The sequence below is a fragment of the Lygodium microphyllum genome, chromosome 6 (genome assembly GCF_053477565.2).
Source record: "Lygodium microphyllum isolate KBCC chromosome 6, Lygodium_microphyllum_v1.1.10, whole genome shotgun sequence".
Classification (NCBI taxonomy): Eukaryota; Viridiplantae; Streptophyta; class Polypodiopsida; order Schizaeales; family Lygodiaceae; genus Lygodium; species Lygodium microphyllum.
Genome location: NC_141140.1, coordinates 61,698,046 through 61,725,064, shown reverse-complemented (window position 1 = coordinate 61,725,064; position 27,019 = coordinate 61,698,046).

The window sequence follows — 27,019 nt, the reverse complement described above, 5'->3', positions numbered from 1 at the left end:
CAATCCAACCTATACACCCTTCAATCTTGTTCTTCTACCTCAATGAGCCTCAGTCCAATGAACACAAGATTGAAAAAGAAAATAGGAAGAAGGAGAGCAAGGAACATACTAACAAGATAGTAGCAAAGAAACACTAGAGCTAGATGAGAGGTGGTGCATGCAAGCAATGTCCTTGTCTTGCAACTCGAAGTCTAGGTTGGTTCTTTGTATTTCAAAGAAATCTTGCTAAAATAACTATAGAAAAATACTTGATAAAAACGATGATAATCTAGATCACATCTACTAGGTAGTCTAGAAACCTTGTGGATACCTAAGATGTCAAGTAGATGGACAAAAAACTATAGATGCTTAGGGGAAAATTCAATTAGAAATTATCCTCCCATGATGGCATCTAGTTCTCATATAGGAATCCTTAAACACATTGGATGTTTTACACTGGTGATGAATGATGGGTGATTTAGAGAATTCGTTTTGCAAGAAGTTTAAATCTAAAACCTAGCTATCTCATGAAGGAATTAAATAAAGATATTAGCCCAAAATCACTAGGATGGATGTTTAACAAGTTCCTCGAAGGTTGAGACATAAGGATAATGTAGTTAATCTCCTATGGATAAACACTCGATGCTTTAATAGATATATTTTCTATAGTGAGAGAACCTAGCAAGAGACCCAAAATCATGCCTTAATCCCATGGAACCTATGCTTGTAAACCTAGGGCCTAATTTGAAACTTACACACAAAAGCACTTGTCATACTACTAGTTACGATGGATCTATACCAAGGGTGTTGAGTAACCACTCTTGATTGCTAGGACTAGCACCAAATATGAGAGGTTTCTTTGAAGATAGGAACTCATTCTAGGCTAGGAGGCACCAAGGAGCCATGGGCACTCTAGTTGTAATTCCTTGGTATATGACTCATTGATTTGTTTTAACCTTCACCAAAGTCCTAATGAGGACAATTACTTATAAAAAGACAATGACAATGGAAGTACATCATTGACTTTAAAAAATGATTATTTTCATTGTATTTGTATTTGTACCTAAGTTATGCGAATGGAGTCTATAGTATTTTAAATTAGGCTAGAGCTTCCATTGCAAGGTAAACTCGAGTAGCTCAAGGTTACATACATTTAGTTATTCTAAAGAGTCCCAAATGACACTAACATTGTTTACTTCTTGATGGGCTACTAAAATGCATGCTATCAAAATTTGCTAGATAGGCACCTAACAATCTCTAATCCATTAGCCCTATCCCACACATTACCATTCATAGTATATAAAGGGTAAGAAATCTCAGGCTTATTCAGTAAACATATTACCTTAAATTCCACTGGCATCCTCCCACTAATTACACCAACTAGATTCTCAAGTGTGGCCATACCTAGGGAGCTTAAGCCGTTTTAACATTAGACCCAATTTCTAGTCGCATGTTATAAAAACACAATCACCTCACATAGCTAGATAACCACATCCCTTAAGGAGAGCACTCTTGTCCTTGTAGACATGCTCTCAAAGATCTTGAAGTTATATGAGACGGGATCAAAACTCTTTTACTCTTGTGAACTAAGATTTGTAGCCAATGAACACTTATCTTTTGGGAGCCACGTCAATGATCGATTTAGGATATGAACTACGGTGGCCACTACTTCACCATAGACATCGAGGTGTCTATCAATGCTCCATCATAGTCCAAGCCATCTCAATCCCCAAGGGTCCACCTATAAGAAATCGTCTATATAATGTGTGTTCAAAGGATATTAAAAATACCCTTTCTATACATGTTGTAAGGCCCTAAAATAACCTACTTTACTTTACTAAACTTACTATTTTTTTCACATTGTAATTTAAAAACCCCTTTTGTAAAGATAATCCTATAAATCTACTAAATATAATATCCTCTATTTTAAACTCATGTGATATCTTACATGTTCTATAAAGTGGACTCCTCGTGTCTCAATCATACTCCTATTCTTTCACTCCAATATGACATTCTCCTAAGGAGTGTTGGTGTTGGTAAAATCTTGATGAATACCTTGATCCACATAGAATCCAAGTAAATCATTGGAAACAAACTCTCTACCCTAACTAGATGTCATTGTCTTAAGCTCCCACCCTGAATGGTTCTCCTCCAAGATGACCAATCCTTAAAGTGAGAGAAAGCTTCTAATTTCAATGGCAAAAAATAAGCCCATCTTTTTCTACTATAATCATCCAAAATCAACAAAAAGTAAAAAATCCCCTAAGGGACTCCATCCACGTAGATCCACACAAATATGTAGAAACAAGCTCCAATGACTCCTTTTTCTCACATTTAATTTGGGATCTCTTTAGTGCTGATCTCCATCTACCTGCTCACTAAGGATTTCTTCATTATCATAGGACCAAATGCAAGTATTACCTAATCAACTAGAGCTCCACTAGTTCTTTCTTTGCCATAAGGGGAAACCATGATGATATTTTTGTCTAGGTGGGGATCTACACTTTATACAAAAATATCCAACATGATGAAAAGCCATACATGACAAGACTTGGGGGAGAGTACATGCTTTACCATTCCATAGCCTCATTACATAATAGCAATGATATTTTTCTTTCAACCACATCCTCAAATAGCTATATCCAGGAACAAGACTATTTGTCAACGACTATACATCCATGCTTATGCAAGATAGTGTGATCCCTATCTTATAGAACATCATGCTTATAGAAACACCAAGTATGATTTGAGAAACCATTACAATTTTTCTAGCTACACTAAATTTGTTGATGCTATTACATGATCCCTATCTTTACTAACAACATGCCCAAATAACCCCAAGATATAGCTCAAAGAAACTTTGTGTCTTTTATACATTGTCTTGTCTTTACTATTCCTAATTATATGTTCTTTTATATACTATTCTAAACATCTCTCCCTTTTATACCTTACTTCTAAATGTAAACAACTCAATCACTTTCTATATGTTTGTAGATTATATGCTCCCAAGGATATGTTCTCTTATATATTTGTAGACTTTCTCCCTATTACTTATAGATTATACCTTAATTTGTGATTGAGCTGTCTACATGTAGACTTTCTATATATTTTCTATTCCCAAGGATATGTTCTCTTATATACCATTCTAAACATCTCTCCCTATTATACATTACTTCTAGACATAGATAGCTCAATCACTTTCCACATATTTGTAGTTCAATCATTTTCATCAATAACAACCTTTCTACATCTAGAAGTGATTGAGTTGTCTACTTCTAGATGTCTATTTCCCTCATTTTACTCCTAAGACTTACTAGAAATCACATCTCTATGATGTTTACTTTAGACGTAAGATACGCACAATAGATGGCTTACCCCAATATTTGGCAATCCATCCACAAGCTAGTCAACTTGCCTTCCGGAGGTACTCATAGTTGAGATACCGAAACTAACATGCCGCAACTTTGAGGAAGAGAGAAGAAAAGAAGAGTTGAAGAATTCCACATCTTATAGACACCATTTCCTCATGCCCCTAGCAAATCATCCATATAGTCTCTCCATCAAGAACCCAAAAATGAGGTGAAATCTACAAGTCATACTCACTGAAAGTTGCTGACATCCCAAGCTTGGAACATAGAGAACCTATGATGTGTGGGGCACTGTTGTGCCCATTTGAAATTACCCTTGCCTTGCATTGACTTGAAGAACTATTCTCAATCAGAATGTGCCCATGCATTGAACATATACGGGTAATACCATGTGAAGAAGATGTGAAGAAGTGCACCAATATCCACAATCCACTCTTGAGACTATGGGGCCCTCAATGCTGCATTAGATGGATCCTATGTAGATAGCTCAATCACTTCTAGATGTAGAAAGGCTATTGCTAATGAAAGAGAAACCATAGCTCCTAAGTCATTTGTGGTCATCTTCTTCTCCTTTTTGGTGTCCTTATTATCCTTATTGGGGCAACCTTTCTTCTAGTGATCTATCTTACTATAGATGTGACAACTAGACTCTTTGTTCTTCTTGTTCTTACCATCCTTCCTTTGCTTCTTCGTCACCTTCTTTTGGGAAGCCTGACTATAAGAGCCTAATATTTCTTAGAATTGGTACCCTTCAATTTCTCCTCTTGGTCCAAGACCATGGAAACTGTCTCCTCCCACTCAAGGGTCTCTTTTTTCCATGAAGCAATTAAAGCAAAATAGAATGCCCTAAATCTAGGAGGCAACTATGAGAACAATGTAATTGCCATGTCCTCAAAGATAATCACCTTGCTTACATTTTGAACCTCCATATCTAATTGTTGCATGCTCACAAATAGAAGCAAACTTGCTTGGCTTCAAAGTTTTCATCTATACATCCCAGGATACCCGCTTCATGATTGTTAACCTACTATAGAGCTGATCCAACTCTAGCCATATGTCACAAGCATTAGTTAGATGCTCAACATGAGCAATCACAAGGGCTAGTGTGCAAGACAAAAATAAGAGAGAGTGAATGCAAGAATTTAGCTTTTCCCAGTGGGCTTTCACCTTCACGAACTCTGCTTTCTTTGAAAAAGAAAGTATGGAAGGATCATAAGACATCTGATGGTCAATTGCCTCATTGCAATCTCTACCAAATCACAAGACTCTAAGATGGCAAGCATCATCACCTGCCAAATGTAGTGAGTGAGCTAGTAGCAATAGGACCTTACAATCCATGAGAGCATAAAACTCCATGCCAATTTTAGAAGACATTGTTGCTTGAATAACATGCACAAGAAAAAGGGTAGTCCTCTTTGACTTTGAAAGGTAACCTATTAGGACTTTATCTGTTTGTCTCGAACTTGATTTAACTGTTAGAGGTGATTAAAATTTAAAATTTGTTATCAAAGGCTAAAAATACTAGGGCCTCCATTGTTCATCCCAAACTTGCTTTAATTTCCAAAGGGGATTGAAATTTGAAATCTCTTATAGAAGTCTAAAAATGCACCCTTTCCTTTTTCTTGAATAGCACATCTTGCACAAAAACAACAAATTAACTTCCTTTCCCATGCATCCCAACTTGCTTCAATCATGTAGATTTGTAGCCCTTTCGCTTGCCCTCAAACATTGAAACACAACCTTGGTGTCATGTTGAAACCTAGTAGACTTCAAATCTTCCCATGATCAATCATCCCTTCAATGCTTCTCTGATACCATGTCAGAATGTAGCGAATGAAGAAGCATATGATTGCATTGAAAGAAAGAAATGAATACCTAGAGAAGAGAGAAAGAATAAGATAGTAGAAAGTTGAAGACTACAGTCAATGAATGTTGATTACTGAAGGTAGATATGTAGAAGGGTGTAAGTATAACCAACCAAAGATCTCTCTCAACCTACATGCAAAACTCAAGTAACTATGACTTGCAGGTAGACCAACCTAAATATGCCCCCAAAAAAAGGATCAAACCAACCAGGCAAATCCTACTAGTTGCTACAATAAAGAGGTTGACTAATACAAATAATAAAACAATGATAAAACTATTACAAAAAATGCAACCTACCATACGGCAAAACAAATTAACTTGGCTAGCTTGATTGGCCTACCCAAATTGTAGTTTCCCAAACCTTGCAATTGACCAAAACTACTATCTGACTTGCTCCTACACAATGTGATGCTACATAAATTACTCTAATATGCTCTGTACATGTCTGTGCCCATGCTAGAGATGACCAAATCTCTATCAAGGGGATAATTGTTCAAGTTTGGATAAAACTTTGACTCAAATATTGTTTGATTTTCTTTTGACAAGGAACAAAATAGTTGATCATGGTATCATACATGAATAAAGCAAGAGGATAAAGAAGCTCTTGGAAGTAGTTGAGATATTGAAATAGCATGGAGGCCTTACATACAAGTTTTCGTACAAGCTATGATGGAGAAATAGGAAACTAAATACCCTATTTTCTAGCATACCCATAGACTATAAGGCCTTCACATTCTCAAATGTCTTGTCAAGTTTTCATTTATTAAAAATCTCATTATTTATTATTGTTTGCATGCATGTTGTAATTAGGTTGATATATACATGTTTTATTTGAGATTTGGGCTCAATGGTGATATTCTATGTTATGCTATTTACTTTATTGCCATGAAAATACAATGTTATTTTTTTGTGGATTTTTATTTGTCTATTTGTCACATAATAGCACCCAAACATAATAATACTCTCATGCACCAATTGTGCTCTAGTAATTTGACAATCACGTCTCCATAACTCTACCTAATAATTTGCTCATTAGAAACACATAGCATAATTCCTTACCATCTATTCTCCTAGCAAAATAAAGAGATCTAATCGATGCTCATAAACTTACAATTTTTTTGGATATTTCTTAACTTTACAAACTATTTTTAGCATCTTTTAAGCTTCTTACAACTTAAAGTTATTATTTCATTAAGAAATTAATCTTGTGCAATTATTTCGTTTGAAAATCAATCTTTTGCAACTAGCAACCAATGTTTGTGGCAAATAGACAAATGAAAATGCACAAAATATATAAAGAGCATCTTATGTTTATCAAAATAAAATAAATATCATAACATTATGTGACTATAGGTTGCACTATGTTGTTTTCGAATTTCTTTATCATGCTCAAGCTTCATATAAGTGGTTCAACTAGTCTAGGATCTTACATGAATTTCTTTTAGCATGTTGTGTTGTTCTAAGATGTGGTTTGGTGATTATGAGGTTGAGTCAATGTGCATAACCAATTATATATTTTTATTGGGACGACCTAAATTGGCATGAGGCATTCATATCTACTTTTCCATGGGAATGGTAAATTGGAAGAAAAGAATAAAGATGAAAAGACCTCAAGTAAAACATATTTCCTATATAAGACTATATTACAATTATCCCATAATTGTATACAAAGCGTTTATGCAATACCTAAGGCTTCAATCCATAAATTTATACAAAGTACAATAGGAGCTTCAATACAATCCATATGGTTATTAGCTTGATCGTAGTATAGTTTGTGTGTTTGCACCATATATATAAACCCTTTATATCACCTACATTCAAGAGATATCTTAAAACCCCCCTAATGTTTGTTTTCAAGACTAATAAAATGCATCCTTTTATATTTCATAGATTTTCTCTTTTTTATGGTACCATATTTTATGTATTTAAGGAATTATCCCTTTTGTTGAAGCCATGTGATACAATTCCCTCACAAAACTACTATTCCCATCAACAACACAATAATATGGTAGGCATGTGGTAGCTTCCTTATAGAAGCTCATGATCTTTTCTTAGTTCATGGAGTTCAAGAAATGAGAAGTTCTACATCAAATTTCGATATAAGGATAAATTGGTATCACAAACTTATCCTATACACAAGATTTTTGAGACATTCTTCTGACATATGAAGTCCTTGCAAAATTTCCATTTCTAAGATCAAAGTCAAAAGTTGTCGAGAAGCCTATCATGGAGGAAATGTGGATTTTCCTATCCTTGAATTTAGTCATGCATAATGGTAAATTAATTTTGGACCATCTTTCCTATTTAGAAAATTATTGTACATACTAAAAGTGCCATTACTCGAATAGTTTCTTTGTTTGAATTGTACAATCTATAACATTAAATAAAATTAAAGGTAGTGTTCATGAAAATAAATATTAGCATGAAATGAATTGAAAATCTTCCAAAAGGCAACTTCAAAATTTGAACAAGAATCTTACTCTTCCAAAAGCTACTTCAAGATTTGAACAATAATTGCAATGTGAGTTACTAGAGTATATATATGCAACTTTCTAAAAAATGCCTCAAATTCTTTAATTTGAAGGTTTTGTATTTGCAACCAAACTTGTTTTTGCATTTATAACCAAAATTTAGTTCTGTGAATATAGTGATTAAATGTGAAGCTTTAAATGGAGAATGATATTCAAAAGTGTATGATGATGATGACAATGACCATGATAATGATTAAGTTGGGCTTCACTAATTGTGGGCGGTATGCAACTATGGTTTATTATGGGAGGCAACCATTGTATGGAGTGTCAAGGCTTTTCAATGTGTGGAACCCACTTATAGAACTCCCATCTAACGAATTCAAACTGGCACAAATGTGGATCAATGGTGGATCTAGAGACTTGCATAGCCCTACCCTCAATACCATAGAAGTTGGATGGATAGTCTTCCCTTCATTATTTAATGATAGGAGAACTCATTTCTTCACTTTCTGGATGGTATGGTTACCTCACTTTTTGTTGGCATTTCTTGAAGGGGAATGCTCAAAGAATGGCATATAATGTGATACTAATTTCATTTTCTCATTAGATCAAGCTAGTGGGAGTAGTTGTTCATATGTACATTATCTAACTTATTGTTGTTTTTCATAATTTTAACAATATCTCTTTACCAAAAAAATAAATAAGAAACATCAATGTGCAATAAGTAAATAACCAATAGAAGCAAATATCAAATATCATTATTGTTTTTTCATGCAACTTCCATAAAAGTTCAAATGCACTCTTGCACTGAAAACCTAAAGGAGCAATCCTCACGTGCAGTCTTTGTATAATCAAGTTCACATGCACTCTTCCACTAAAATTAAAAACCTAAAAGAGAAATCCTCACATGCACTCTTGCACAAGAATAGAAAACCTAAAAGAGTGATCCTCACATGCACTCTTTGTTTTTTCATGAAACTATTGTAAAAGCTCACATGCACTCTTCCACTAATTTAATAAAAAACCAAAAAGAGCAATCCTCACATGCACTCTTTGTATAATCAAGTTGCTTCAACTCACTTTTTTGTTAAGACTTAGGAAAATTCATATAATGAGTGCATTACCTCAACTATTTCCTTCTTCCTAGTTAGGTCATTGCATCACCCTATGTGGTAATAGTAACTTGTGCTTTACTAGCAAGTAGCACCTCAAAGAAAATATTCTCTAGATGTGATTTTTTTGGTTGTCATTGTGTGATGAAAGGCCGAAAACTATGGTGGCACCGGCTATTACAACCTACTATGCCCTAGGTTTGTGCAACTTTCTAGAGTGATCTCTCCATGAGAGTCATACAATAAACTTATATACATAATGGTGCACAGATTGTGATTAATCCCTTGCGACTATGGAAGGTTAGTTCTAACTTTCACATTTTGAGTTCAATTCATCGTAATAGTTAGCACTATTTTTGATATCGTTATCATTATGATATCAAAAGAATCAATTGCTATTGTGGCATTCTTATCAAAGACAAAGTAACTTGCATGATATAATAGCAAAGCTTTATAACGTGTTATCTCCAAAGTCTCAAAGACTTCATGTGCAAAATACATCACAAGCTAAACATCACACTCATGAATAAGATCTAGATTTAGTTGGTAATTTATAATGAATTTATCTAGATCATGAAGGGGATGCAATGGTAGTGGTGAAGGAGAAGAGGAAGATGCGGGAGAGAAGAGCACACACAATGTAGGTGCTATCCAACTGAACTGATAGCCTTATTGCACTATCATATTATATATGAATAAAGAATGGGCAGTCACAGTATACACGGGCAAGACCAAAGGCCTTTTACCCCAACAACCTCCCACTAAAAGGCCAATGTGGCTGGGGAGTGAAAACAAAGAAAAGAAAAAAAAAAGACAAGGTGAGGAATCATGTGTTGGGGGTAAAGGCGCCTCCGCCTAGCCGCCCGTGTATTATTACACTGACAGTCACCGCCACTGCACACTACAGGTGATGGGTGCCCGTCACCATCACTTTATTCTTTATTCTTTTAGTGACAGTTTGAATAAAGGAAGGCCCAGTCACACATTGTGACTGTTGGAGTTCCCATTTCCAGTCTCTCCCTTTCTTGTTCTTGCTCTCCTGCCATAGCTCTCAAGTCCAACCTTCAATCCATCACTCCCTTTCAACTGGTATCAGAGCTTTGCTTTCTGACTCTTGAGCTTGGTTCGTGGCATTGTAAGCATCCCATCGACTCCCTACTTGCATTGGGTCTCCTTCCCAGCAGCCATATCCGACTCCTTCGAGCTCCCGTCACTCCCCGACTTCCCAAGCACCTTCTCGGCATTATTGGCCACCTTCAGGGCATTACATCAGAGGTATTTGATCATTTTCTTCAGGGTTTACTTCAGTTCTTTGGTCATACAAGCTGTGAACAGTTTGGGGTAGCCACCATTGAAGCTCCGTTGCTTCACATCTTCATTGCCCCTACTCAAGAACCCTTGAGGCTTGGTGTGTGCCTCCTTGGGCATCTACTTGAGCCCCTACTCCACCCTAGGTATGCCACGCGGGCTGTAGGCCCCCCAGGACAACAACACGCTATTTGCGTCTGTTTTAGGCTAATCCACATCTGCTCCACGCCGGTCCTCCTCAAGCTCCAGGCCATTGGGCACTTCCACAAGCTTCATTTGCGGCATTTGCACATGCTTGATGCTCGGTCTTGAAGCCTTGAGCATTGGACATTGATTTGAGGCTGATTCAAACACTGTTTGGGACTATTTACAGCAGTTCACAATCATGTTATGTTGATGCTACATTGACAGTAAATGCTATGCTTGTCTAGGCATACATAGTCAACCGGTTTGATGCCTATTGGATGCCGATTGACTTGGCCATGGATTGCACATGTTATGCCATCATTTTGGCACTGAATTGGGACTGAATTTTCTCTTTTTTTACAGTCATTTCATGCTGTAATAAAAGCGGACTGAAGTTATTTTACATGCTTTGGGTTATGCCTATTGGTTCCGGCCTATGTCTTGGATATATGCCATGAAGTGTTGATCTTCAGGGTACAACTTCAAGCATGGATTTCATTCCAGATGCTTTTGGAAGAGCTTTGACATTACACACTCATTGACATGGTTCGTGCTTGATAGTGGTATATGCTTTGACAGTGATGCTCCTTGGGTTTATGCATACCCGTTGCCTACGGCTTGATGCTCATGTCACGATTGATTACCCTATGCATACGTTGAGCTTGAGTGCTCATTGAAGCTCCACCTTGGATGCATTTTGGATTATCTAGAGTAGTCTTGGATGTTACTTGGCTTGTTAGAGTTTGGATTGGGATGTATTTGATGTCTTACATGCTACGGATGCTACATATGGATGCTCTATCGCCTACATGTTCGGGATGTACTATTGATGTATTGTCTTGGACTTATGTCATTGGCACTGTTTCTTGCCTTGGCTTGAGCTCTTGAGCTCGTACATATGACTTTTGTGCCAGTGGGAGCATTCTTGAATGCTTATTAGACATTGAGCAAGCGGTACTTTTATGAATTGAGCTGCTACATGCTATTGCGCAGTTACAGACACTTGAGACTTTGGGACTTCTTACCTTTTGGAATGATACATCATATGTCTTGGTTCATTGTATGCTTATGAGCTAAGTCTCACTTTTGGATCCGTAACTTTGTGAACTGACACCTACTTGTGTCAAGTTTTGGTAGTGGCAGGAACACTTTGCCCCGTTGACTAGGGGGTGTGCCTACTCATAGGCAGATGTTTGTATGACATACTTGGGTGTTGGATTCATGCTTATCCACCATCATATGCTTATGCTATGCCCGCATGATGTTGACTTTGGTCTTGGCAGTATCTGATTGCCTTGGGATCCGATTTTGGCACTGTTAGCTCTCTTTTATTGAGATCTAAAATTTATTACAACAAGCATATATGTATGGATTGACATGGATTTTTCATGCTGCAACACTCTGAAATGATGTACTTTCACTAGTACTTGGTGGGCAGCAGCTTTGATTCCACTTTCCTTGCCATTTTCCCTCAATTTTGATGATTTTTTTGTCATTTTTTGCAGTAAACAACAAGCAGTTTTGAACTGTCTACAGTCTTCCAGCCTGCATTATGGTGAGTTCGTCCATTGATCATGCTATTTTCAACATCACTAAGCTTGATGGTACAAACTACTCTTATTGGAAGAGCCAGATTTGGCAGGTGTTGGTGTAGAAATCATAGATCAAACCTTTGAGGTTAAGCGGGCATCCGCCTGCAACTATGCGGACATCCGCCTTTGAGGTTAAGCAGACATCCGCCTGCAACTATGCCAGATGAGGAATGGCTTGAGCTTGATGAGTTATGCAAGTCCACTATTGTATTGTCTCTCACAGAACATGTTCACTATAATGTCTTTGAGGAAGAATAGAGTGCATGGTAGTTGTGGGATAACATCAAAAATCTCTATGACAAGAAAAGTCCAGTGAGTCAAATGTATTGGCTGAAGCAGCTTATGGATCTGTGCATGAAGGAGAATGTGACTATGTCTGCTCACTTGAGCCAGTTCCATGCTATACTCAAGAACTTGACTTCGCAGGACATCACTTTTGCAGAGGATGTCACTCCTCTTTTCTTGCTTGGTACTCTTAATGAGTCATGGGATGTATTCCACACTACATTATGTGCCTCTACTGCTACCTTGAAATTATTTGATGTTGGGAGTGCTCTTCTGCAGGAAGAGGTCAACGGTAAGAATTTGGATGCCTCTCGTGTGTCTCATGCTATGACAATTAGAGGCAGGAATGATGGATATGGAAAGCATGGCAGTGGTAGTGGTCGTGGATGGGATTCTCAGAAATCTCGGTCCAAGTCCCGTGGGAAGTCACGTAGCAAATCCCGTGGCAGGAATGCAAATGTTACTTGTCACCATTGTGGGAAAAAGGGCCATATTAGGCCAAAAATCCATGAATTGCACAATGAAAGGTGCAAAGATAAGGGAAAAGACAAAGTGTAGGATAAGTCTTCTGATCGCAGCATAGTTGCATCCTTTCATGTGACACCTTGCCGAGAGTGGTTTCATTCATACTGTACTGTTTCGGGTTCTGTGCGCTTGGGTGATGACAGCTCTCTTGATATTATGGGCATTGGTGATGTTAGGCTGCAGTTTCCTTCTGGCAGCAGTTTTGTTATGCAGGATGTACGCCATGTACCTGCTTTGACATGCAATCTCATGGCAGTTGGACAGCTTGATGACGCAAGATATCATGTATGTTTTGGAGACTCTGCATGGAAGATCACTCATGGCAGACTTGTGATTGTGAGAGGTGCCAAGGCTGGCAGTCTCTACCCCTTGATTGTATCACCCTCTTCCCTTGATCATGTTTTGTCTGTGGATTCTATCCCACATGTATCTCTTTGGCATGCCCGTTTGGGCCATATGTCTTTGAAGGGAATGAAAATGCTTTCTGGTTTGCAGTACTTACCACCCCTTGATTATGCATGTTTTGATTCATGTGAGTATTGTCTTTATGGTAGGCAAACTGGGTCTACGCATAAAAAGTCTGGTAGGCCATGCATGAGTGAGCCCTTGGCATTGGTACATTCAGATGTCTGTGGGCCCATGCCTTGTTAGTCTATAGGTGGTGCAAAGTATTTTGTTACGTTCATAGATGATTTTTCACAGAAATTTTGGGCTTATCCCATTAAGCTAAAATCCGATGTCTTGGTGATGTTTCAGAGATGGCTTGCATTGGTTGAGAACCAGTCTGGGTATAGGCTAAAATGCCTAAGGACAGATAATGGGGGTGAGTATGTCTCACGTGCTTTTGAGCAGTTATGTGATGAGAGGGGTATTAAGCGTCAGTTGACCGCCCCCTACACCTCTCCCAGAATGGTTTGGCTAAGCGGATGAATAGAACCATCCAGGAGCTTGTACGCAGTATGCTTAGCCATGCAGGCCTACCATAGAGCTCTTGGGCTGAGGCAGTTAGTACAGCTGTGCATGTCATAAACAGATCACCCTCTAGTGGTTTGGATTTCCAGGTTGCAGAGGAGGTATGGACTGGGAAACTTCCCTCTTATGCGCATCTCCGTGTCTTTGGATATGAGGCATTTTGCCATGTGCCCACGGACAAGAGAAGTAAGCTGGATCCCAAGAGTGTCAAATGCATTTTCCTTGGTTATGGGAATGCAGGCAAGATGGGTTACCGTCTCTGAGATCCGCATGCGCAGAAAGTCATCCGCAGTCATGATGCAATCTTCCATGAAGACAAGATGCATAGGAAGCCTGAGAGAGTTATTGAGATCTGCAGGGTCATATTTCAGGAGGAGCCGAGAGCTCTCGCACAGCCAGTTGGACAGCCTATAGCTGCAACAGATGCTCATGGTCAGGGCATTTGACAACAGGCAGCTGGGCAGGTAGCAGAGCCTGCCGTGAGACGGTCTACTAGAGACAGACGTCCACCAGATAGATTTCATCCCTCAATGCATTATGTCTTGGTTACAGATGTAGGAGAGCCTTTCACTTATGGTGAGGCTATGCGCAGGGGTGATAGTCACTGTTAACCCTCAAACGAACGAAGGTGGAAAATCGAGAAAAGCTAAAGCAGAAGAGAAAGACAAAGGCCAAGGCAAAGAGAAACGGAAGACAAAGATGCACAAGGAGAAGAGTCCTAAATAAGGGAGAAATGCGCACAAGGAAAAGCGCAAGTCAAAACTTTTGTAAAAGAGCGCAAGTGCATCATGGTTTAATTCAAGGAGCGTCGGGCTCTCACCCATGCAATTTGTAAATGTAGACGGGCGGTGGAAAGGAAGCTAGGAAGATAGAAGGACAATGGGAAAAAGGGCCTAGGCTACGGCCGGCCATGTAAAAAAAGGGAAAAGGGAATGACCGCCCAAAAGGAATTTACGGTTTTGTATATAAAGTTGAAAAGTGAATGAGAAGCTCATTCTTGTGTGTGGCCAAAAGTAGCTCTCCTTTTCTTCTTCTTCTTCTTCTTCTTGCTTGCTTGAGCTTGTGCTTCAGAGAGGGAGTGTGAGAGTGTGAGGGAGTGAGTGTGTGAGGGTGAGGGACTGAGGAGGAGAAGCTCTCCATCTTCTTCTCTCTTCTTCTCTTCTCTTCTCTTCTCTTCTCTTCTCTTCTCTTCTCTTCTCTTCTCTTCTCTTGCTCGCGGCAATGGAGCTTGAGGATGGAGCTTGCTTGAAGCTTGCACTTGGATCGTGGAGCTACCGGAGTGCGCGGGAGAGGAGGTAACTCGAACGGCACGGAGGTAAGCTCACTACACCCGTAGATATGGATGGCCCGTCGGTTATGTGAGAGGTAGCCATTAGTGCTAGGCTTGGAACGCTTGAAACAATAAGTGGTCCGTGGATCTTGGCGGTTGAGCGAAAGCTCCCACATTTTGGTTCCGTTGCCGGGACCAACGGATTCAAGCCTTGAGTGCTTGCGCGCTTTGAATCGAGCATCAAAGTAAGGGTTTCCCCGAACCGGTGCTTGAGATAGGTAGGAAGCGAGGGGGTTGAAGATGGTATTTGATCTCCTTGGCAAGTAGGTTTTTTATTTTGTTTGAGGTTTATGTTGTGAGATGGAGTAGTGTAGGTATTTACTTTGTGATTTGGATGCATTAGAGTAGGAGAAAACAAAGAAAAACAAAGAAAATCAGCATTAGGGTTTCTATTGTCAAAACAGGGAAAGAGGGTTTGATTTGCTTGCCAATTTGCATTTTGGAGTTTATTGGCTATTCCAGGTATATACAACTCTTCCCCTCCATCCATAGCTTTGATCTGGAGATATGTATGACAGTCCGTGACCTGAATCGTGTGATTCGGGCGATTTATCATCGCGCCGGCAAAAAACGCGCCACGCTCGGCGTGTCCGAGTGACGGCAATTTTGGGCCGAGTCCCAAAATCGGCCCTCGGACCACTACCACTCAGACCATTTGACTCAGCCCACTTGATTCGGCCCTCGGCCCGCCTCGGCCCGGCCGACTCGGCCCAAAAACTCATTCGACCCGTCCGAGCGACCCACTCGGCCTGGCCAACTCAGCCCTCGGACACCCAGATTCGGACTGGGCGACTTTGACATTCGGACCAGTCACATTCGGCCCTTCCTACTCGGCCCTCAGACGGTCTGAATTGGGCATTCGGCCCCTATAATTCGGACCTGTTGGGCCGAATTTATATTTTCTCAAATTTTAACCTGAAGACAGTGAAATTAACCGAGAAACCATACAGAGCCGAAACCATATCATAGATCGATTCTGGGCTGAAACTTAAAGCAAGTAGTTCAAAATTTGGCTATAAACGGTCCTCCAAATTGCGCATGGTATTTATCGTAACGGCCCTGCGGGCTGGGGGGGACTGCCCCCCCCGGACCCCCGTAGAGGGGGCTTTGGCCCCTCCGCACTTCCCCCAAGTAGGTTGGAGAGAAAACGTGCGCCGTGACATGTCCTCCAAATTGGACCCTAGTGTAGCAATGGCTCTACACGAGCATGGATTCTCCCTTGCAAAAGAGCAACCAAAAGCCCGTGCCCGAATAAAGACAAATGGAGACCCTAGAACCTCAATGGGCCCATCTAGACAACAAGGGCAAAAAGGCCACACTGCAAAAACACATACGTGTTGCATTCAGACTGCATCTAGTCAAAGCGGAAAGCAACAATATCAAGCTACAATAGCGAGAATGACTGGATATGACAGTCCTAACTATAGATGCTCCTTGAATAGCACTACACTGACGATCCAAGGCACCAGTGGAGAATTCACATCTGGTCGTACAGTTGGGGACTCAAGGGCATTTGTCAGAAGGCTTAAATTTACAAGTCAAGACCCGAAAGATGAAGACATAGTACCACCTACTTATCTTAGGGTCAAACTCATCGCAGAAAGAGAGCATAGTGTTGATGCTCTCATTGATAAAGGAGCAGATTTCAATATCTTGACTTATGAAGCATGGAATCTACTAGGTCAACCAGATCTCAAACCGACTGATGCAACTCTTAACCCTTACGGGGAACACCCACAAGCACTTCTAGGGAAGTGCAAAATCCTTGTAACTATTGAAACAGAAAGCTTGCCAGTCCTGTTCTATGTTTCTCCAAATAGCGAGAATTGTGGAAAGGAAATCCTCCTAGTAAGGCCTTCAAAAAGGCAACGAAGTGTGAAGCCGACTATCTAGCACAGAGGATACATCTAACACTACCAGGTGTGAGGATAATCACGACTTTTAGCAAGGGTGACCTCACCAAACCTCGAGGGAAGGAAAAGGAGCATTCTGACATACCAAGCAAGCCTAGTAATGAGAGCAAGGAGTTGTTGAAGGAGTTGATACAAGCGCAGGTTGAACGAAGAGAACCAATGAGTGAGTCCATACTTGAAACAAAAAGGTCAGGAGACAAGGCCAGGGATGGGGTTTGGACTTACAAATATCGTAGAAGACCACGAAAGAAGCCCAAGCCTTATAGAGACGAAGGCATCGATGGAGAGCTAGCACAACGCCACGATGGATATCCAAGGCATTGCTTCGTGCTCAAGGGTATTATACATGCAACCGATGGATTTGGCTACCAAAACCCCCTACTAAACCACCTCTGTCAGAAGCCCAAATTATGTCAAAAGCAAAGAGGCGTAGGGGGAAACCTAAACGAAAATCCACGTCTCGAACCAAAAATATTGGAGTGATTGAGCCCCTCACGATTGAAATCAAGAAGCCAAACACGACCTATCAAAAAGTAGATCCTCAGTCTAGCGGTCTTAGCAAGCAGATATCAGAGGTAACTGCCAAGCGTGCACAAGGTCCACTAGTGCCCAAGGAGCCTTTGACTTTCCAAGAGGATAATGACCACCACAGGCACAATATTGCTCATGATAAGGCTGATTGCTCAACAAAGCTAATGACAGAATCATCTAACAATCACGAGCAAATTCTCCAGTCAGTGCCAAGCCCACGTAGAAGTCCCAAATCTCCTACATCCTCTTCACCTAAATGGATACGGGAAGCACGGTAGCAGCAGACTCGTGCCGCTGCTCAACTTACACAAGTGAATGTGCAAAGGGCAACAAAATACACAACCACTTCCGATCACCCTAGGGACTTAACACCACAATCCACCAAGGGTAGCCAGCCCACTAAACTAGCTACTATTACTTCCAATCAAGGATCACAGCAGTCACAGCCCTTGGCCGTGACAATGCCCCTTCTGGAACATGTCCTTAGTAGTTTACCTGTGGAGGAGGTGTCGCAATCAACTTCCTCGATAACTCCAGCACTTTCAAAGTGCCTAAAGCCTAGGCTGGAGGAGTTAAACTCAAGGGAGTTGGCTAAAGAGCTAGATTCTTTGAAAAGGGAGGTAGTTGTGCTCTCACAACCTAGCGAGGCTATTCAACAGGCCATGGCCATGTCCCATAAGGACACACTAGAGAAAGAGAATGCTGAGGCCCAACCAAGCACATCAACGGTTGACCTAGCTCAGGGTCCTGAGTCGTTGAGAGATGCACCTTCACTGACCAGGAAAAAGAGGAGAAAACAACGAAGACAACAACAATCACAGGTGGTTATGGACCCCAAGAGCATTGAGACCAAGAGCGATGGAGAGCTGGGGAATAAAGCATCAAGTCCATCCACCAATGAATCCATTGATGTCTCTCCTAATAGCAGTGAAACCTCAGTCACATCTGTGTGCTTTGAAAAATCAAAGCAGCTATTGCCATCAACAGTTTCTTTCAACACTCAATCCACCGACAATAGAACTCACATCGACCAATCAAGAGTGGATACAACACTGTCACGACGAGATGACGAATTCACACCAGTCATACCCAAGGAGAACCATGACGCAATAACGAAGCCTCAAGAGAAACATGGAAACCCCAAGAGTATGAGCAATCCTAGCGTTGACCGATCTTGCTCAATTAGGCTTGAACCCCCAGCTATGCTAAAGCCTAAACAAACTCCTAGAACCTTGCATGAAATGGCAACCAAGCAAGCCCTCATTGAACATAGAAGTATCGCAGAATGCTTAGCTGAGTTGGATGCTAAGCTCAAGATGTTCACATGAGTCTACGTCCTTGCGGACGTGGGCACAATCCCCAAGGAGCAGCTTGGAGAGTACTTGCCCTTTCCTCTATCTTGGGAAGAGCAAGAACATCTTAACGAGCACTACGATAGGCTCCTGCATGAACGCATGCGACTCATCTCTGACGAGGAAGCCGACGAACTATGCTTAACTGTCACGTTCAATTATGTGCTCTGCCAACCAAATCTCTTAGAGATAGAGCAATTAAAGCGATTAACAGAGGGCCAAGTCAATTTGAACAGCGTTGGTGTGAGAACCGCATTGTAATGGCCGAAATAGGGGCTCAGATCATGACAGCCTCTGAGGAGCGATTGGCCAAATGGCGATCTCAAAGAGACCCAACCTATGTGGGACCAACTTCCCTTCGAGTGCTGACTGCCATTCGGGGTATGGACTTGGCTGAACCTAGCCAAGAAAATTCTCTGTTTGATAAGGTTCACACTGAGGAGGAGTTACATGTTGCCAGTAGACTCGGACAAGGGTCCATACTGCTCGATGTCGCAAAATATCTATCGGTACTAAGTAAGCTGCCACGAGTGTTGGATGCATATGCCATGCTCCAGTACAACCCCGAGTTCTACAATTGGTTCTTATCCTCATGAAGTGACATGGATTCATAAGTATGTATATAAATAAACACTGATTTTTGTGTCACTGTGTATGAACAATATCAACACACACAAGCAATGATAGTCAAGCGCAGGGAGAAGAGTTGGGTCTGACAAGCTAAGCTTCTCAAGTCCTCCTCTCATCACACATTTAAAAGCCGTGTGACTATCCCCACCTCCAAGTGAAGGGCATGCAACCCACATTACCGCCATAGGAAGCCTTGACCAACAACTTTGATGGTGTAGACAGGGTGTAGTCCCTTTCTATACACCTTCTTCCCTTTCCAGTCTATCCTTCCGAGGAGGAGCCCTGCCTAAATCCATGACTGCCAGCCAATGTAACTCGGCGTGAACCAAGATCTGCTAATGGCAGGAGGCTAAATATACATCATGGGGGCCATCCCTCTACAACAAGCAGCACTGTATGCCCCACCCCTCCCCTTCTCGTCCTATGCCCTTGATAACCTGCACTATAATCCCTTACATATGAATGGTCTTATCATGTGACAAATCCTAATCCTTGATTCGCATCTTACAGGCCCCCCGCGAGGAAAACATGGAGAACCAAGGACAGCTAGCTTGCCAGGACGCTCTCCACAGCCAACGGGAACATGCAGCACACGCCCCTCCGCCGGTGCGCTACGTGCCCACTCTTAAAAGGTACGCCAAGAAATGCGGCCCTAAGCGACACAACCCCAGACAAAGGCCAAAGAATCCACGGGCCAGGGGAGCGAACGCTCAAGGAGGTGCACACAATGTGGCAACACAAGTGGCACAAACCCCCAACGTAGGCTCGGGCACCAGATGCTCAAGGGCAGAAAAGGCGGCTCGAGACAGGGAAGAATTTAATGAGCTGTTTAAAGACATTTTGGAAACGGTCGCGACCCGAGACTACACCATTCATGTCCCAGCCGACATGTTTCCTGCCCAACCTCACGGGAGCCCCACACTAGCATCGGCCCGATTACCTAGCCAACCGGACTCACCCCACCTACTACCTATCGACTAAGCCCCTATGCTGTACAAGTAGCTTGGAAAGTCATCATGCCATAACTTTTTGTTGTTGATGAGTAAAGGGGCAAGATCCCCACTTGTACACACTTCCTTCACCTACCGTTAATGTATGCGACCTTAACAAGTAATGGGATAGGCATCATAGCATTCTGAAAAATTATGTCTTAACATGATTGCATTGGTCCGATGTACTTAACGCAAGCGAGCATGTACTCTCACGAAGTGACAAGTTGATGCAGAATGACACAGGTCAATGTCTAGAAGCGTTTAATATCCAAGTCACCACAAGACCACCAACCCCACAAAGAACCATTATGGAGGAAGTGACAGGAATACCAAGAAACAAAAGCCATGACGGAAACGCCACTGGATGAGAACCGAAGGACACCTCTGCAGAAAAAGCACATATTGCAACTGAGCATGGCCAAGCATAATCATCAATTACCTCCTCCTTCTTGGCCAAACTCTATGTTCGGGCAGGAGCCACACTCTCAACAAGGGCGAACGTCTCTTCATCATCCATGATTCAATTCGCAAGATGCTCTGCCCTTGTCCATGCACAGCTCACTCCAAGTGCTACCTCAATTGTTCGATGTCTCACATGTTACAAAGAGGTTTGCAAAATCTCAAGTGTTTCTCTTCATCTCAACAATAGTTCCTCTAGCATCAAGGCTGGTGACACAATCATCTCTATACTATCAATTCTTCATAGCCTTTGAATCCCAACATTTCTCAATCCAAATGAAAGCCTAACAGTCTCAATGTATGGCATTGATTGTGTTCACTTTTCCCACCAAAAAAAAATGAGAAAAGAAAAGAAAAGAAAAGAAAAGAAAAAGAAAGAAAGAAAAAAAAAAAGAAAAAGAAAAACGCACGCGATCACAGCACCACACCTAGGGGTCCTCAAATTAGGTACGCCGAGTGACCTTGGTCGGCTGACTCCATCCCTAATTCCCTAGCCCTTTGTACATCCCCCACAATTGTTCAGGGCACATCAAGGGCAGGACATACCTAGGGAGCTCGCCTCGCCTATGGTTAGTCCTGTCACCCTAAACCACTTGCCATCTTTTGCACTCCATCTCAATGCCATTACAATCAACAGTGGTAAGCAAGGCATGAAAGACAATGGAAAAGTACACCATACTTTTCAAGCACTACAAGTAGTCACTAGCCACCAAGAGCTAGACATCAAGGAGCTCAATTATGCTACATGGCATTGACAAGACCATAATGATGTCTCAAGCAATCTTCAAGTGTACTCCCCGTCTTCATCGACAAAATTTTCCATCAACTTAGCCCCTTGCTTCACTGACCCATTGCTATACAAGGAACCAAGCCGACAGTCTTCTAACTAAGTATTATCTAAGTATGCACAAGCGCTCACATAATACTTGCACCGAAGTATATGCCCAGTTTGGGTCCTCAAGTGCAGGACAATACTCTCAGCTTGCTTAGAGTTCGACCTGTCTCCCAAACTAATTGCACTATGTCTTGTGCATAATAGAGAAGACTAGCACTACCCTTAGGGAGAGACTACATGAGAGGTTTTCAATTGCAGGTGTTGAAGACTCCAACGAAAGTGTCGTTCGCTCTTCATCAACACCCAACTCTGAATGCTTATCACTTACCATCCGACAAGCCCGCAAAGAATCGTCATGTGCAGAATCCCCAACAAACCAACACTTGTGATGGCCATCAATGCAATCCCCAACACAGAATAGCCCTACCACCAACTCCAACAACCTTCCACCAGCCACCTTCGCCACCAACAGGCCCCCGAACCTTCTGCCATACCACCACCAACACTCCTCCACGGAAACCACAGGCGTCCTTGTCACCTACATCTTCGGTGCATGCTACAGCCTGCTACCTACGACGGTGAGTGCCATGGGACTGGCACTCGTCTAGGAGGGGGGTAATGTTAACCCTCAAACGAACGAAGGTGGGAAATCCAGAAAAGCTAAAGCAGAAGACAAAGACCTTTGCCAAGGAAAAGAGAAACGGAAGACAAAGATGCACAAGGAGAAGAGTCCTAAATAAGGGAGAAAGGCGCACAAGGAAAAGCGCAAGTCAAAACTTTTGTAAAAGAGCGCAAGCGCATCATCGTTTAATTCAAGGAGCACCGGGCTCTCACCCGTGCAATTTGTAAATGTAGACAGGCGGTGGAAAGGAAGCTAGGAAGATAGAAGGACAATGGGAAAAAGGGCCTAGGCTACGTCCGGCCATGTAAAAAAAGAGAAAAGGGGATGACCGCCCAAAAGGGATTTAGGGTTTTGTATATAAAGTTGAAAAGTGAATGAGAAGCTCATTCTTGTGTGTGGCCAAAAGTAGCTCTCTTCTTCTTCTTCTTCTTCTTCTTCTTGCTTGCTTGAGCTTGTGCTTGAGAGAGGGAGTGTGAGAGTGTGAGGGAGTGAGTGTGTGAGGGTGAGGGACCGAGGAGGAGAAGCTCTCCATCTTCTCCTCTCTTCTTCTCTTCTCTTCTCTTCTCTTCTCTTCTCTTCTCTTCTCTTCTCTTCTCTTCTCTTCTCTTCTCTTCTCTTCTCTTCTCTTGCTCGCGGCAATGGAGCTTGGAGCGTGGAGCTTGAGGATGGAGCTTGCTTGAAGCTTGCACTTGGATCGTGGAGCTACCGGAGTGCACGAGAGAGGAGGTAACTCGAATGGCATGGAGGTAAGCTCACTACACCCATAGATATGGATGGCGCGTCGGTTATGTTAGAGGTAGCCATTAGTGCTCGGCTTGGAATGCTTGAAACAATAAGCAGTCCGTGGGTCTTGGCGGTTGAGCGAAAGCTCCCACAGTCACTCCTGGGAGAGAGCTATGCAGTCTGAGATAGACTCCATGCATCAGAATGAGACTTGGGATTTGGTTTCCTTGCCTATGGGCAAGACGGCTTTGTCATGTAAGTGGGTGTACAAGCTGAAAAGTACCCTTGGATACCCCAAGCCGGCATACAATGCGAGATTGGTAGCAAAGGGTTTTAAGCAGGAGCATGGTATGGACTTTGATGAGATCTTTTCTCCTGTGGTTAAGATGACCACCCTGTGCTTAGTCTTGGCTTTGGTTGCTAAGCTTGACTTGGATCTATACTAGATGGATGTCAAAACAGATTTCTTACATGGGGACTGGCATGATGAGATTTATATGGAGCAGTCTAAGGGCTTTGCAGAACCTGACAAGGAGCACCTAGTGTGAAAATTGAAGAAAAGTCTTTATGGCTTGAAATAGGCACTTAGGGAGTGGTATTATAAGTTTGATACCTTTATGTAGTCACAGGACTACAGCCAGAGTGCTATGGATCCATGTCTTTACACAAAGAAAGCCCGTGATGGTTCTTTATTAATTTTGGTACTCTATGTGGATGATATGCTGATATAGCAGGGAAAGCTCATAATGAGCTAGATGCTCTTAAGGCTCAGCTCAAGAAGAGCTTTGAGATGAAAGATCTGGGACAGGCCGCTGACATACTTGGTATGCACATTAGACACAATAGGCATCAGGGACTCCTCTACTTGTCACAGAGGGAGTACATTCATAAAGTCCTTAAGCGCTTCCACATGCAGGACGTAAAGCCTATTGGCTATCCATTGCCTTCTTATGTGAAGGTATCACAAGCTGATTGTCCGCAGTGGGCAGTCTTATGTATGCCATGATAACCACTCGTCCAGATATTGCTTTTGCAGTTGGTATTGTGGCACGCTATATGGTTACACATGGCAAGAAGCATTGGGATGCTGTAAAGGGTATCATGAGGTACCTGAAGGGCACTGTAGATATGTGCATATGCTATGGCAGCCAGGATACAGGAGTCGTGGGGTACACTGACTCTGATTACGCAGGACATGCAGATAGTAGGAAGTCCACTTCTGGCTATGTATTCACCTATGCTGGAGGTGCTATTTCTTGGATGTCCAAGGTGCAGAAATGCACGGCTCTTTCTACTACAGAGGCCGAGTATGTTGCAGCCACTGAGGCTTGCAAGGAGGCCATTTGGTTGGTTCGTTTAGTTACTGACCTTGGTATTGATGTTATCCCTACACTGCATTCGGATTCTATGAGTACTATTCAGTTAGCCAAGAATCCGGTCTTCCATGCGAAGACGAAACACATTGAGGTGAGGTATCACTTCATACGTGGGGTCGTTGAGGACAAGTCTGTTGATCTTGTCAAGATCTCGACTAACCAGAATCCTACAGATCTACTCATGAAAAGCCTCTCTACAGAGCACTTTGCCTTTCTCATGAGGTTGATGGATGTGGGATGAGATGACGTCTTTCCTCATCTTGTTGTACATGTGTACATGTTGTACTGTCTTTTTCTTTTTTCTTTTCACTCCTCACTAGGGCAGATTCGCTTTTAAGTGGGAGGTTGTTGGGGGTAAAGGTACCTCTGCCTAGCCGCCCGTGTATTATTACACTGACAGTCACTGCCACTACACATTGCAAGTGGCAGGCGCCCGTCACCGTCACTTTATTCTTTATTCATTTAGTGACAGTTTGAATAAAGGAAGGCCCGGTCACACATTGTGACTGTTGGAGTTCCCATTTCTAGTCTCTCCCTTTCTTGCTCTTGCTCTCCCGCCATAGCTCTCGAGTCCAACCTTCGATCCGTCGCTCCCTTTTATCATGGCATCTCACCTAACACTCAATCGAAAAGCAAGTTGTGCAAGAAGTGTCGGGAACCTTTACAGAAGAAGAGTCAAGCATCATTGAGTCCATGACATCCAGGAGATAAGCGATCCCATAGCTCCATACAATGGAGCAATCCAAGAATGCTTCTCATGAAGCAAGCACAACTCATCAATGCACAGCTGTAAAGCATCAAAGTCACGCATAGCATAAGCGTGACGCATACAAGACAATGGAGAGCAGTCAAACTCTCCAGAGTCAATCACTTTTGAAAGAGAGCCAACATCCTGGGCACTCGTCCAACGGGGTCTCAAGACTACATGTGGCCTCAGCGAAGCGGAAGACTGACATATGGCTGGTTGTCCAACCTGCAAAACTACAAGAAAATGACTCTCATGAGCGTGCAAGGGGTCTAGCAACTGACCACCAATATCCTGACCTTGACTGCTATGCATAGCTACGTCATCTAGGCCAATAAGTGCCTCATTTTCAGCATAAATAGCTTGTTGAAATGGCACTGTAGCTGATGTAAAATCAACCATAAAGCGTACTGAACGCTCATCAAGAGGCCTGAGAGGTGTCTGCATCTCATAGAAGGCAGCATGATGACTGCGTATGACCTATTGGGCATCCAAATCCTATAATCTGTATGCCCTAAAGTCACTATCTCCATAACCAAGGAGGATACATCTACATGACATAGGCTCATGTGGCATATGTACAAATGCCTGGCAACCAAACATCCTCAAGTAATCATAGGAGGGTTGCATGCCACTCCATGCTTTATAGGGTGTAATATGATCCAAGGTCAAGCACAACGTCCTGTTAACCAAATAGACCACCGTCATAAGGGCCTCAGTCCAAAAGCCATAAGACAACCTAGCTATGGTAAGCATAGAAGCAACCTTTGCCTGTAAAGTCGGGCACATGCCATGAGCAATCCCATAATACCGTGGGCACAAGAAATCAATGCCATACTGCTAACAAGAGGTCCAAAAGTTGGGAGAGAGAGCATAACTCTCATAATCCATCTGCAAGCACCTAGGCCTACTACCACAGCAGAATCCATAAACCTGTCAAGCATAACTGCAGCATCCTCAATCTGCACCAAGGGAAAAGCCCAAACACGGTGGGTAGCATGATCAATAAAGATCACAAAGTACGACGTTCCACCAAGTGATTGGGAAGGCATAAGTCCATATACTGCACAATGGACATCTAGAGGAGCATTCCTCGTACGATCGCCATAAGCCAAGGGGGCTCTGCAAGGACCAAGAGTACAATCAGGGCAAGCATCAAGATCTGTAAGTGACATAGGAGGCAACAATGAGTCTAAATGAGATAAGATCTCCATCTCTCTGTGGTGCATATGGCCTAAGCGATAATGCCATAACAATGCATGTGGTATCTAGATAACTACAACCATAGAATCTCCCACATGAGAGACATGCACTAGGTAATGAGAACCAATTCTAAAACCTGTGGCCAAAACCAACAACCACAACAGATCTTCCATGACCTATCCTGAAGAGAAATAGAGTAACCTGCATCATGCAATTGGCTGATAGAAATCAAGCTCTTACTGAGCATGGAAACATGTAAAACATCCCTAAGCATAAGAGAAGTCCCATTAGGCAAAGTTAGGTGTATGTCCCCTATACCAAGAATAGCATAAGTTTGCTTAAGGCCCAAAGAAATGCATCCATCAAACTCCCTGTAAGTAGAGAACCATGCTCTATGTGGAGTAACATGATAAGATGCCATAGAATCCAATAGCCAACTGGAGGCGTAGGCCGTATCACTAAGCAAGAAAGTTGTAGGGAAACTAGATGACAGGATTACATGCTCAACTGCATCCTCATGGGCAACAACATGTACCTCACCACTTGTAACAGTGGTAACACCCACTACATCTTGTATATCTCTAACTCTCTACTCATGTCGAGTCTGTCGTCTCTGTCTTTGCTGCTCTCTAATCCATCTAAAA